The sequence below is a fragment of the Rattus norvegicus genome, chromosome 19 (assembly GCF_021556685.1).
Source record: "Rattus norvegicus strain SHRSP/BbbUtx chromosome 19, alternate assembly SHRSP_T2T, whole genome shotgun sequence".
Lineage (NCBI taxonomy): Eukaryota > Metazoa > Chordata > Mammalia > Rodentia > Muridae > Rattus > Rattus norvegicus.
In genome coordinates this window covers 58,392,842-58,405,858 of record NC_141552.1, presented here as the reverse complement: position 1 = coordinate 58,405,858, position 13,017 = coordinate 58,392,842, and the positions used below count along the sequence as shown (strand labels likewise).

Here is a 13,017-nt window from a genome sequence, read left to right as displayed (position 1 = left end):
TCTGGCTGTGTCTCTCAGGAGAGATCTACATCCGGTTTTGTCACTGTTCTACTTCTGTAGTCACCAGGCTTGTGCATGGGGCACATATACAAATGCAGACAAAAGAGTCATACACATGAAATAAATAACACAATGTTCTAGGTTCTAGGTAAAGGGCAAGGTCGGGGCAGGGGGATGACTGGGGGTAGAAATTACAATATGCATTCCATTAGCTCAGTACAATGTATGGCTTCACTCACTGGATTATACAAATAAAGCTGTTAAACTAATAATAAAGAACTTGACTGCGTACCATGCTAACTGGGATGGGTGGAGGGGAAGAGGGAGCTGTACCCTAGAGTCAGAAGACAGAAGCAAGCTAGAAAGGTTACCAGCATGCCTGCGACTTCTTTGTAAAAACTTCTTTATGAGGAGGCAGAAGGAAAATCTCGCTGAGGCTTCTGCCTGCCAGGATTCTGAAATCTAAGGAGAGGAACAAACCCCAGGCATCCCTGAGGAAGCTGAGGCAAAGGCCCGGCCAGCAGGCCCACCACAAACCAGCTCCTCCTCTATCTGGTTCAAATCCCAGTGTAAAACACATTGATGTGATAAAGAGTTAGACCTGTTTCTTTTGGCCACTTCAACAATCCAGATACTCTCTTTCAGCAGGGTCGGGACGTCGGACAAGCTGCACGTTCACAACTGAACTTAGAAAGAAGAGGGTGAAGGAGAGGATGAAGGCACTTCACTTTTGTAAAGCACTTTGCAAATGACAGTATAAGGACTGACTTCAAAAGGTTATATGGGATTTATTTGGTTGTCTTATTTTTTTAAGGAAAAATAAAAAGGGTGTTTGAGGGACAAAAGGAAACCACAGAGAGAAAAAGGACCCAGTGTGGAGGACGACCCAAAGTTCAGATGGTTCCTGCAAGATCGTGAGAGATTTGGCCAATCTCTTTCCCAAATAAATGCTGGTTATTTTGGATGACAGAGCAGCGTTCATTTAACACCTCCCGTGGCTGTTTGAGGTTGTTTGTCCTGAATGGTTCTATAAAGAGAGAATTATTCTTAATCAGGATTCATCACCTACAGGTTCCAAAGCTGAGAGTTAACCTAATCCTGCCTGAGAAAAAGCTGACGTCTGCTCTTTCAAGTTTACCTTTTTGACTGCAAACTTAAATTTGACTGACAAAGCCAAGGGCGATGATGGCCCATGCCTCTGCTCGGCACTCAGGAGGCAGAGGAAGGAGGGTCACCACAAGTTCAAGGTCAATCTTGTGTACATAACATGTTCTAGGCCAGCCAGGGCTACACAGCCAAACACTCTCAAAACGGACAAAAACAAACTTATACAGCCAAGTGAGGTCGTGGAGTCTTTCAGGGGTCTGGAGAATGGCTTGGCTGGCATTAGTGGATAAAGTGGTTGCTAGGCAAGCATGAAGTTGAATCGCCAAGAAGGTTGGGAGAGAGCACACACCTGTAAGCCCAGCCCTGGGAAGGGGAGACAGGAAGATTCCTGAGACTGGACGGACAACCAGTATAACCTAACCAGCGAGCTTCAGATTTAGTGAGAGACCTTGTCTCAAAAATTGAGGTGCAGAGCAAGCGTTAACCTTTGACCTCTACTCCGGTGCACACAGGCACAGGCACGCGTACCCATACATACAGGTATGATTGCTTGCCAATACAGAAGAGAAAGTGTTAGAGCTGCTTGTTTTGATCACATGCAGTATGTGTGTGTGTGTGTGTGTGTGTGTGTGTGTGTGTGTTTCTGCATGTGTTGGGTAGTAGAACTAAAGGTTTCACTCCAGCTTAACCACCTGTTGAAATTAGTATTTGAAGTCAGTTCACGGACAAAGAGACCATGGAAGGAGCAAAACATCTATCCCTCAAGCATGATCTGAACACTACATGGCTGGAGTCAGTACACCGAGGTTCAAAAGTTGGTTTATGGGCTCCTGGGTGGCCAGCCTTGTACTCAACTCTAGACATTCCTGTGGCAATGCCATCCAGGATCATTGCTTAAAATTTCCTAAGTTGTTCGAGCCTACTCAAGGATCTTATTTCTGAGAGAGGGAAAAAAAAAAAAAAAAAAAAAAAAAAAAAAAAAAAACCGCCACAAACAGCAGTTCAATTTTTCTCTCCTAAGTAGGGAGATGAGTTGTAAAATACCTCAAATCCTCCTGGGTTTGGAGGATCGTTTGCTTTTTCTCATTTACAAGCAAAGTTTCCTTCCTAAGCACCCATCTCTCTCAGGGGCACACACTGCTTTTGAGGAGAACTTCTTCCTTTGATCTTGGTACTCTGTTTATCCCTTGTACAATGGACCTCTAGGACTCAATAGGCCATCAGCAGGCTGCTAGGACTGCCATCCCTTCAAGAAGATACCATCCTGCGTGGTAGGAAGACCTAGGAGGTAGGGAACAGGGAAGGAAATGTGTGGCTCCCAAGTTCATAGGAGGCTCGTCACCTCAGGACCTTTACTGGTGGCTGAGAAGGCTGTGGTCTCCGGAATTCGACCCTTGCTCCTTCCTACTGCAAGGGTCCCAGGTCCTCCCGGCCAGCCCTCCAGCAGTAGCTCATTGCCCTACAACTTGAGAATCCATCAGAACAGCCAGGGAACTGGCGTTCTTAATGACAGTCACATGAGAACCCATCTCCACACTCTGAGGATTCCCATTTGGACGAAGCCCAGACCGGAAGCACTTTTTGAGTCCCAGTTTACTCTGAGTTCATTTGCTATTGGGGTGCCTAACTGACCAGCCATTGGAGTGTAGACCATGAGACCATAGTGTATCCCCCTGAGTGGGAAGAGAATGTCAAACAGGACAGGCAAGGGCCCTGCAATCCTGACTCTTGGTTTTTAAGTCTTCCCAAAGAACCTCTAGGAAGCACTAAGTAACCTCATGCATGAGAGAGAATCTTCCCAGCCTCTTCAGGACCTGATCTTCATTTTGTATACATACAAATGCACTGATGTATAAGTCATACTAGCTGTAATGTTTGCTATTATTTAATATTTCCTTGTACAGTGTAATCTTCTCAGGGTTGAGTAGCAGTCACTACAGTAAGTACTTAAAAATGTGTGTGTGTGTGTGTGTGTGTGTGTGTGTGTGTTGTGTGTGTGTGTATACAAACACATATGGATATATTAAAAAGCCTCTTTTTTCAGGGTATTTTATCTCAGCAACAGAAATTAAACTATGGCACGGGGAGATCAAGAGGGGTGACTACAACCAAAGTACATTATAAACGCATACCCATCACTAATTATAACTAATATATGCTGATAAAACATGTAAAGGGGGCTGGAGACATTGAGTAAGAGGTAAGTGCACTGGTGGTCTTTCAGAGGACCCAGGTTCCATTTCTACTCCCAAGTAGCAGCTCATAACTATCTGTAACTCCAGTTCCAGGGGATCTGGCACCCTTGGCTGACCTCCACTGGCACTGGACAAGCATATGGTACACAGACACACAAGGAGGGAGAATATTCATATGCTTAATTTTTGAATTAAACACTTAAATTTTTTAAGGAAGTGTCCCTGACATCTTAGGTGTTAAGCCATCACAATGTCTAAAGTATCAGTCCTATTACATACAAAGCATTGTTTTCTTTTTTTGTTGGACATATTTTTTATTTACATTTCAAATGTTATTTCCTTTCCCAGTTTCCCGTCCATAAGCCCCCTATCCCACCTCCCTCCCCTTCTTCTATACGGGTGTTCCCCTCCGCATCTGCACCCCCAATATTCCCCTACACTGGGGGGGTTCCAGCCTTGGCAGGACCAAGGGTTTCTCCTCCCATTGGTGCCCTACAAGGCCATCCTCTGCTACATATGCAGCTAGAGCCATGGGTCAATCCATGTATAGTCTTTGGGTAGTGGTTTAGTCCCTGGGAGCTCTGGTTGGTTGTCATTGTTATTCTTATGGGGTCGCAAGCCCCTTCGGCTCTTTCAGTCCTTTCTCTAATTCCTCCAACAAGGGTCCTGTTCTCAGTTCAGTGGTTTGCTGCTAGCATTCGCCTCTGTATTTGACATGCTCTGGCTGTGCCTCTCAGGAGACATCTATTTCCAGCTCCTGTCAGCAAAAACATTGTTTTCTGCGGTCTAAAATTAATGTATGCAGCTTTAAAGTACGACCATTCACTAATTTTGTTACTATTTTAAAAATCAGATAGTTAGAAGTGAGCGTTCCTTCATATACAACTTACACAAACTACATCTTAACTTTGAACCCAAAAGTTTATAAACTCGGGACCAGCTCATTCTCTTTGCCTCAAAATGTGTGACCCCATCTGCAAAGCCATTCTGCAGAGACAGAGATCTAGAATTCTCTGTTAGCATACAGAAAATTACATCTTTAACCCAGAGAAGGGTGACCAGGCCTTTGGCTCTGGCTTGCCTCACATTGGCTTACAGTTGTGCCTATGTGTGAGATACGGGATGCCAGCCTGGGTTTCCTGACTGGCAATGGAATCCAAACCTTCACTGGGGCCACTTTTTATTTTCCTGGTCGAATTGTGAACTAACTGATGGAAAGATATGCAGCCTCTCTGCTTAGCTCTCTAGCTGCTGATTTCAAACCCACCCCTGCCAGTTTACAAATGTACTTTTCAAATTCAATCAGATGTACTCACCCTAATGGTTGAGAAACCATTTGGTTGTTGTGGACTAGATTCCTCCAGTTTGGTGAAATCCATTTTGGAAAATAAACCCCCTGCCCCTTCTACCCACCCTAGCTACTGCTGGAGTCAACAAGTCAGAAAGCCTAGGACGGAAAAGAAACCGGGTCTAATCTGTTCAACCACACAACAGCTGTGTGAACCTGGCAGAACCATTTAACCTCTCTATTGACCCTCAATTTTCTTACCTGTGACAGGAACAATAAGGGCTTTATGAGGTTTCTGGGAGCATTTAGAAAATGTATTTCAGCTATTAAACCTATTATTTTTAAGAACTGGTTTGCTTTTTAGAGATTTGGGACTCGCGAAATTAGGTGCATGATAATCTACCATGGGTTGGCATGGTAGGCAAGATCTCTGAATAGGGCCAAGGTAAAAGGGGTTTCCAGAAAGAACAGAAGGTTTCTTGCTCACCGTGGCACCATCTTCCCCATCTCTCTGTCTTTCCTTCTTATTGGATAACAGCACTGAGTAGGGTCAAAATAACTGTCAGCATTCCCCTGCCTCATAAGTCACTCCCAATTCCTCCTCAGCAGCAAGCCTATCTGATGCCTTTTTCTTCTCTCGCTTGTACATCAGCCCAGGACAAACACACTGCCCTGTGGACAAAGGCACATTACATAGATGTGTGGCCTTCAGTCTGCTCTGTGTGGCCTTCAGTGTGCTTTACTCTTCAGGTACATCTTCTGTGGCCCCAACGTTTCTCCTTAAGGATATTCAGGGGCCATGCACTAGCTTCCTACAACATAGTCTCCCCATCTCCGCCCAAGGGAGGAGGCCAAGAAGTATTACTCTCCCTGTCCTATTCTGTACAATGGGAATGGCAAGCAGAGCATCCTTTGCGCAGGACAACCGGTCTCCATCTATAAAAAATGACCAATGCGTGCATCTCTAGGCTCCATCCTGCAAATCTGCTCAGAAGCGTGGGAAATGCCTTCTGCAAGAGGTTACCTGTGGCAGCACAATTTGCAAGGGCAGGAGATTGGGAACAACCCAGATGTCATCAACAGGGAAGTAGTTCAGTGAATTATGAAATATCCGTGCGGGGACATAGTCGCCAGTTGTTAAAAAAAAATGAAGACATCATTTCTATGCTGATTTGGGGCCACCCCTAAGATATATTGTCACGTGGAAGAAATGAAGTATTATAGGACAGGGAGAACATTAACAGAATAACACATCACCGCATCACTGCATAGAGGTGTCTATGAGATGCACAGAGAAATGATAACAGAGGTTCAGGAGAAGAGTAGGCAAGAAGGAATTTGGAGATTCTGTAGGGCAGAGTATATGTACATGTATAAGAACGATGTATAGATAGATACATAGACACATCCACATGCTGTCTTTTGTCGTCTACTTTTTTATATTTAACCACAGGAAGACATTTCTATTCAAAAGTAAATATTTTAACCACACATCTCATCTTTACTTTAAAATGTTTCTATGTTGTATGTGTGCGTGTGTGCACATGCGTGTGTGCATGTGTGTGTGCACATACATGCATGCAGCTTCATAAAGGTGTGAGCGTATGTGCAGCAAGTGCAGGGGAGGCCAGAAGAGAGCGTCACGCCCCCTGGAGCAACAATGATAAGTGGCTGTGAGCTGCCCAAGGTCGTTGCTGGGAATCTGACTCGTCTTCTCCAAGACAACGAGCCCCTCTGACCACTGAGCAGTATCTCTGGCCCCTGCATGTATTTCTCAATCTTAAACTTAAAAACTAAATCCAAGTTTTTAAAAAGGCATTGCCTATGTTGTACCTTCCCTAGACGGCAGGCACACTGTTCTACCTTCAGCTTCCATTAGCTTGCACACAGAGATCCCCAATCCCTCTGGGATTCCTTCTGTCTTAGTTCCATTGTTTGGAGTTCAGGGTCCACCTCTGACCTCCCAGTTCGGCTTTCCTACCTGCTGGATGTACAGTATTTTGTACGTCCATTTCCTGGAGCTGAGTAACCTATCGTGAATACTTACTTGTCTGTCCTTTTTTCACCTTGGTAACCATTCTTCTGTCCTTCTGTTAATATGATTCTCCTGCCTTTCCAAATTAAGTTCTATCTGACTCCAAAGATTAGCTGCTTCCCTTCCTGCCCCCTTCCATTCCTCCCTCGCTCTTTGTCTCTGTCTTTCTCTGTGCATATCTCTGTATTGCTGTTTCTTTGTGTATATGCATGTACGTGTGTGTGTGTGTGTGTGTGTGTGTGTGTGTGTGTGTGTGTGTATTCATAGGGAAATCCAGTAAATATTTGACAAGTGAAAAAGGAACTTAGGTAACAAAGAGATAATGATACTTCTCTGAGGTAGGAATTATGGTAGGAATAATACACGAAAGTAAACGTATTTAAAGTGTGTACTGGTACTGTTATCGGTAACTGTAGTAATATGCATTTGGCATATTTTCTCTCTGCCCTTAGAACGATGGGCATGATGGTCGCTCTCAAGACCTCTCCCTGTTAAAGCTGTGAAGTACCCCCATCCAAATGGAGTCTTGCCCAGAATCTGTCCCATTGGGAGACACAATGACACACTGAACTCCGGTTAAAGCTAATCTCTCTGCAGTTGGATGCAGGCTGAAGTCTACTTCATCTCAGACTTGCTGTTAGTCATCTCATAAGAAAATGTCGCTTGAAACATGGCCAGATTCCCTAGCTGTTATCAGGTCAGGATTTAGGTAACATACTCTCTTCTGGAAGCTTCATTTGCATGTCCCAAATCATCCTTGCAAACCATTTATCTCCCCACACTATTGGATGTTGTAAGCATTTGGGAAGCATTCTCAGGGTGTTTGAAATCAACAAGGCAATTAGGCAGGTTTTAAAGGAGTCAAAAATACAATTGACGGCACTTTGGAAACGTCGATGAGATTTTCAGCCTGGCAGACCATGCCGGCAATGGAGTGTTTGTGAGGAAATTTTAACACGAGTTTAAATATGCATCATTTGGAACTTCGGAATTGATTTTCAAACTGAAAAATGGGCAGAGCAGAGAGCCCCAAATACTTTGGGAGAAATATTCCTCTAGAAAAAAATAAGTGTATATTTGGAGTCGGAAAGAAATAGATTTTAATCCCAGATGTGTGACAAGAAAACGAGCAATTTTGGGAAAGTCAATTATTCTCTGAGAATTTGTTTTCTCCCGTTTAGAAATGAGGTCAGCGCCGCCATCTTTAATTAACATCCACCAGCATCCAACAAGCTTTCGTGAACCTTCCTTCTCACTCTTCTCCTCTTTGGGGAGCTGCACTGGTTTTGGTTTCAAGAAAACGTCTATGGTTGCACATTTGGTAAGCACTTCAGACCGCCTTGGTCAAAGTGCATTAAGACACACACATCAAGGCCTGCTTCCCTACACTAAATAGCATAAACCTATCTGCCGCCTCCCTTCTGCCACCAACAGTGACAACGATGGAAGAGGGCTGAGGACCGCACTCAGGGCTCCACAGGAAAGATATGGAGAGATGGACCCCAACTTTCACAGGGCATGTCAGGTAAGGTGGTCTTTGAATGACCTTCGTTTCCTGTCATTAACAACCCCCGCCCCCAATAAGGAAACTAACTCAGCTCGGTTGCATTGTTAGGAGAGCTGGGATGTAGCTCAGTTGGAAGAATGCTTGCTGAGCGTTCATGAAGGGAGCCCAGAACTTGGTCCCCAGCACCACACACATTGGGAATAGATGATCCCAGCACTTGAGAGGTGGAGTCAAGAGGATCAAACATTCAAGGTCACCCTGTGCTACTCGGGGAGTTCAAGGCCAAACTAGGCTATATGAGACTTGTTTCAAAATAAAAGCCACGATGATTACTTACGTCCCACTATGCTTTCCAATAAACTAGTCTTTCTTTTTTCCCTTCAAGTCTATGAATAAAACAAACCCTGTCACTATTGGAGATCGACTTCCACTCCAGTGCGGTGCTTTTAAGACCATTTGCCAAGCATGCCGCACCATTTGACCAGTTCTGGGGCAGGGGGCATGCTCTAATTACTGATTGTGGAGTTCGGTATCTATAGCAACAGGCAGAATTGACAACAGGAAGCTTTGCCCTCTGGGGCACCATCCGAAGTTTATAAAATCAACTGGAGGCCAAGGCTATAGTTAATCAGGCGGGCTTTCGGAGGCAGGAGCTCCTGGTCCACACTTAAACGGAACGAGATTATTTAATAAGACAATCGCAGGGTTGGAGATGGCAGAGTTTATTTAGCTGTGCTTTGCTGGGCCTCTCGGAGTAATTTCTCCTAATGGCACTGATTCGCTTGTGAATCCAGGCAAGCAGGAGAGCCAGGGAGGGTATTGGTTTAATCAGACCACCGACACTGCCTACTTCTAAAGGGCGGCTGCCATGCATCAATCTATTCTACTTGATTCGTTAATCGGATGGTGAGGGGGTATGAATTTTCCCAGGATCAAGAATGCTGTCTGACAGGATTCTTTATAGTACTTCTGCTTTTAACTGGCATTAATTCAGTTCACTCCCTTTACTTCATGTTCCCACAGCTGACAGGTGAGGCTTTGGATTCTATATCACACTGTCTGAGAAAGGTACGGGAGGGAGAAATCCTAGAGACTGGGACTCAAGCTATTTTGATCACAGTCTCTGCTTCCTACGGAACAGGGCCACCAAAGGGTTGTTGGTTCCTACGGGGTCTCAATGTCATCATTCACTAATTTGGGGAAAAATATACTGTCATGGAGCGATGGAGAACTTATACAAGGGTGAGCCCACCACAGTGTCTGGGAACAGGATGAAAGCACTCGCTGCCCAAAGATGAGGAGCGGCACCCACTGAAATTCGATATATGGACAGTGACAGGTAGATCATGGGCCATCATTGGACAGACACCCCAACTGAGTCAGGTTACACTAGGCTTAGAGAGGGACCCTATCTCAAAACCTAAGGTAGAGAGTGGTCAAGGAAGATATTTGACGCCTATCACTGGCTTATACGCACGCACGCACGCACGCACGCACGCACGCACGCACGCACGCACGCACGCACGCAGTGTTTCTTCATCTGCCAGCATTGTTTTCCACGGCAAGGTGGATGCATCGAAACCAGTTTTGCAGGGTAAGGTGTTAAGCTTCATAGCATCCTATAGCCCCAGCTATATCTGCCTCTATACTCTAAAAAGGCATCCATGCCTAGATCCGTAGCTCTTATGTCCTCTTCTAAGGCCAGAGACAGTGAATTCAGAGACAGTGAATTCCCACCAGGCTTCACGCATGTCCAGCTCACTTTGCTGATGGGACACTGTGGCTTTCCTGGCCCCGCCCTTTTCTCTCATCTACAGCAGGACTGTGATTGAAACCACTGGCCAGGCACAGGCATACAATGACAGGATTTGGCCTCCTCCTCCTGTGGGAGGAGATCCTCTTTGGAAAGTTCAGGTTTTCTTTGTGTTCGTGAAGACAAAGGAAGACCAGAGTGGCTCTTGGTTCCTGCATTGGGAGCAGTGACTCTGTGGATGTTGGGGCCACAGAACAGAGTTAGTCACTATCTTTGCCCCATGGAGCCCCAGCTGGGCTCCAGGAGACTTACTACATGGGGCAGCCACAGAAGGAAGCCCACGCTGTAAAATCAGTCAGATTCCCAAGGTGAAGCCAGAAGTAAGTGAAGTATTGTGACCTTTCTCCCCAAAAGGTGCACCAGACCCAGGCCTTCCACCGTCAACTTGGCTCTTCTAATTGTATCTTCCTTGGCTTAGGCTTAGAGGTTTCCACAGCGAAGGACCTGGATGCTGAGGCAGAAGCAAAGAGAAGGGGAGATGTAAGCAAAGAATTGGTAAGGAGAGAGAGAGAAAGAAGAGGGAAGGAGAGAGGAAGGAATAAGAGACAGGGAGGGAGGTGAAGTGGGAAAAGAGGAGAGAAAGAGGAAAGAAGAATGCAGAAATGGGGAAAGAAAAGAAAGAGAAGGAGATGGAGGGAAGGGAAAAATAGAAGGAGAGAGGAAGGGAGAAAGAAGAAAGAAAAAAGGAAGGGAGGGAGGGAGGAAGAGAAAACGAGGCAAGAAAGAAGAAAGGGGAAACAGGAAAGAGGGAAGAACGGAAGGAACAGGAGGAAGATGGGGAGGCTCCTCTCTAACACCTTTTCCACGCCCCAACTCTCCGCTCCTAACACTGGAGACCATGAGGCATTTGGAAGCTTTATTGCTTCAATAGGCAGGGTAAGGAGGTTAATGCCAGCCTTAACGAGGGAGTCGTTTCTCTCTCCCTCCCACCTTCTCTCTTTCCGTTTTTTTGGCTCAGCCTAAATTTCTAACACTACCTGGTGAAATGTATATACAGCTTTTAATTGTACCCAGAGGCAGCACAACTTCATAGAGGGCTTGCAGCGAGTGGCGGAGGATTTGAGAAACAGCTGTGTTCCCGGCCCGCGTGCTCCGAGGTGGAACAGCGCCGTCAGCACCTGCACCCGCTGAGCGTACACCCTCACGCCCCACACGCGTGTGCACAGCTGGGACCCATCCGGCTGGTGAGGAATTAATACTCTTAACTTGGTATTTTATTGTACCTGGGGGAGCCTGATGCTGTATTAAATCTGTAACATATTGGTTGGATTTGTTGAGTATTAGAGTTACTGGGGGTGGGATACTGGGGGGTGTGGGTGTGGGTTGGATATTCCACACAACATACACACACACTCAAACACACACAACACAACCTCTTTTCCAATGCTGAGGATAAATTGTTTTAATATCCGATGTTCGGTTTATTTATTATTAGAGATGAGAGGCTGCTTTTGAGGATGAATGGAATGGTTCCCAGCACGATCTAGTGCCTTCAGAATCCTAGCACGGTGTAGAATTTGGAGACTCTTTCTTCTCAGTAATTTACCAATGCCTGCTTCCCTGGGGAAGCAGATAGAATTACCCCCCCCAACACACACATAGGCATGCACACACACATACACACACACATACACACACACACACACATAGGCATGCACAATACACAGGCACACACACACACATACTCACACACATATACAGGCACACACACATACACGCACACACACACACATAGGCATGCACACATACACAGGCACACACACACATACACACATAGGCATGCACACATACACAGGCACACACACACACACACACACAGAGGCACACATGCACAGGCACACGAACACACATACACACACACTGGGGAGACCCCTTGATGCAATCTTTGAACTATGACCACAACCCAACCCCTCTCAGATACCATTTCATATTTCCTGGGATGGTTTCATGATCTCAAGATGTCATGCAAAGTGAGAATCTGGGTTACCTTCCTAAGGAAGGAGCCTCGTGATGTCACCTCCACCTAAGTCATGAGAACACTACGGATACCTTTGGAGTTCAGCTGACTTTTTCTTTAAAGCAAGCTTGACCTATTTGGAGAGTTCTAAGCCAATGAAAGACCCTCCCTGTCTCAGTAAAATAAATGGAGATGGTGTCTGAGGGAGGACCTGAGCTGACCTCTGGCCTTAGGGCACATGCAACACACACACACACACACACACACACACACACACACACACACACACACACACACCAAAGGCAGAGGAAAATTTCAGACTGATCAAAGCAGAAGAGACCATGAGACCACAGAAACAGAGACTCGATTAGTGCCACTACAAGTCAAGGAACGGTGAGACCTAGCAGAAGCCAGGATAGGAATGAATCACCCTCTATTAAAGTCTCTAGCAACAGCAGCACGTTCAGGTTCCTTAGCTCCCAAACACGAGTTCACAAATACCTATTTTCAACTACCTAGCTTCTGGAGATTTATTATAGTGTCCACGGGATATGAATGCAGGGTCTTTTGCTCTGGGCACCATGTGAAATAGATGCCGCTGTTAATAAGAGTTCCTGGCAAGAGGTCACCATACACCCTGGGCACTGTGGAAGTACAGAAAGGGTCGTCCATGGAAGGAAGACTGCCATGCTTCTGATGTGTGGCTACCAGGCCCTGCCTTCAAGGACATAGTCGTTTAGTGTCTCAGAGAAGCTTGTCACTGTGAGTCACATTTCCAAGGGTGATGTGGGGAAGTGGGCGGTGTGCTGACCTCTCTCCTGACCAGTTCCGGTCCTTGCTGGACTGTTTTCTACACGTGTACCTTTGGCAAGTGATTATAACCGTTACCTGATGAGACTGCAGTGGCGACACCATTTGAACAGCGGGGTCCCTGACCAGCGTTGATGCTTGCTTGTGTAACTTGCTAACTACAAGGCAGCTACAGAAACTCGAGAGTTGCAAGTGGGGGCCCAGTTCTGAGAGAGCATCACCTCCAGAAGATGCTACCACCCCATCTCCCAAAGCATGCTTTCCTCCACAAATGTATGGAAATCTCTTTAGATGGATGGCATCTG

At 45.8% G+C, this 13,017-nt stretch overlaps 1 protein-coding gene and 1 long non-coding RNA gene across 7 annotated transcripts in view; one reads left to right on the top strand and one right to left on the bottom strand.

Moving 5' to 3' along the window:
* The window catches only part of Wwox (WW domain-containing oxidoreductase), a 927,977-nt gene that overhangs the window by 78,477 nt on the left and 836,483 nt on the right, over positions 1–13,017 (bottom strand).
* LOC108348984 (uncharacterized) lies at positions 8,060–11,129 on the top strand. The gene is made up of 3 exons (XR_015644180.1): positions 8,060–8,150; positions 10,364–10,440; positions 10,960–11,129. It is a non-coding gene; the product is annotated as an uncharacterized LOC108348984 (long non-coding RNA).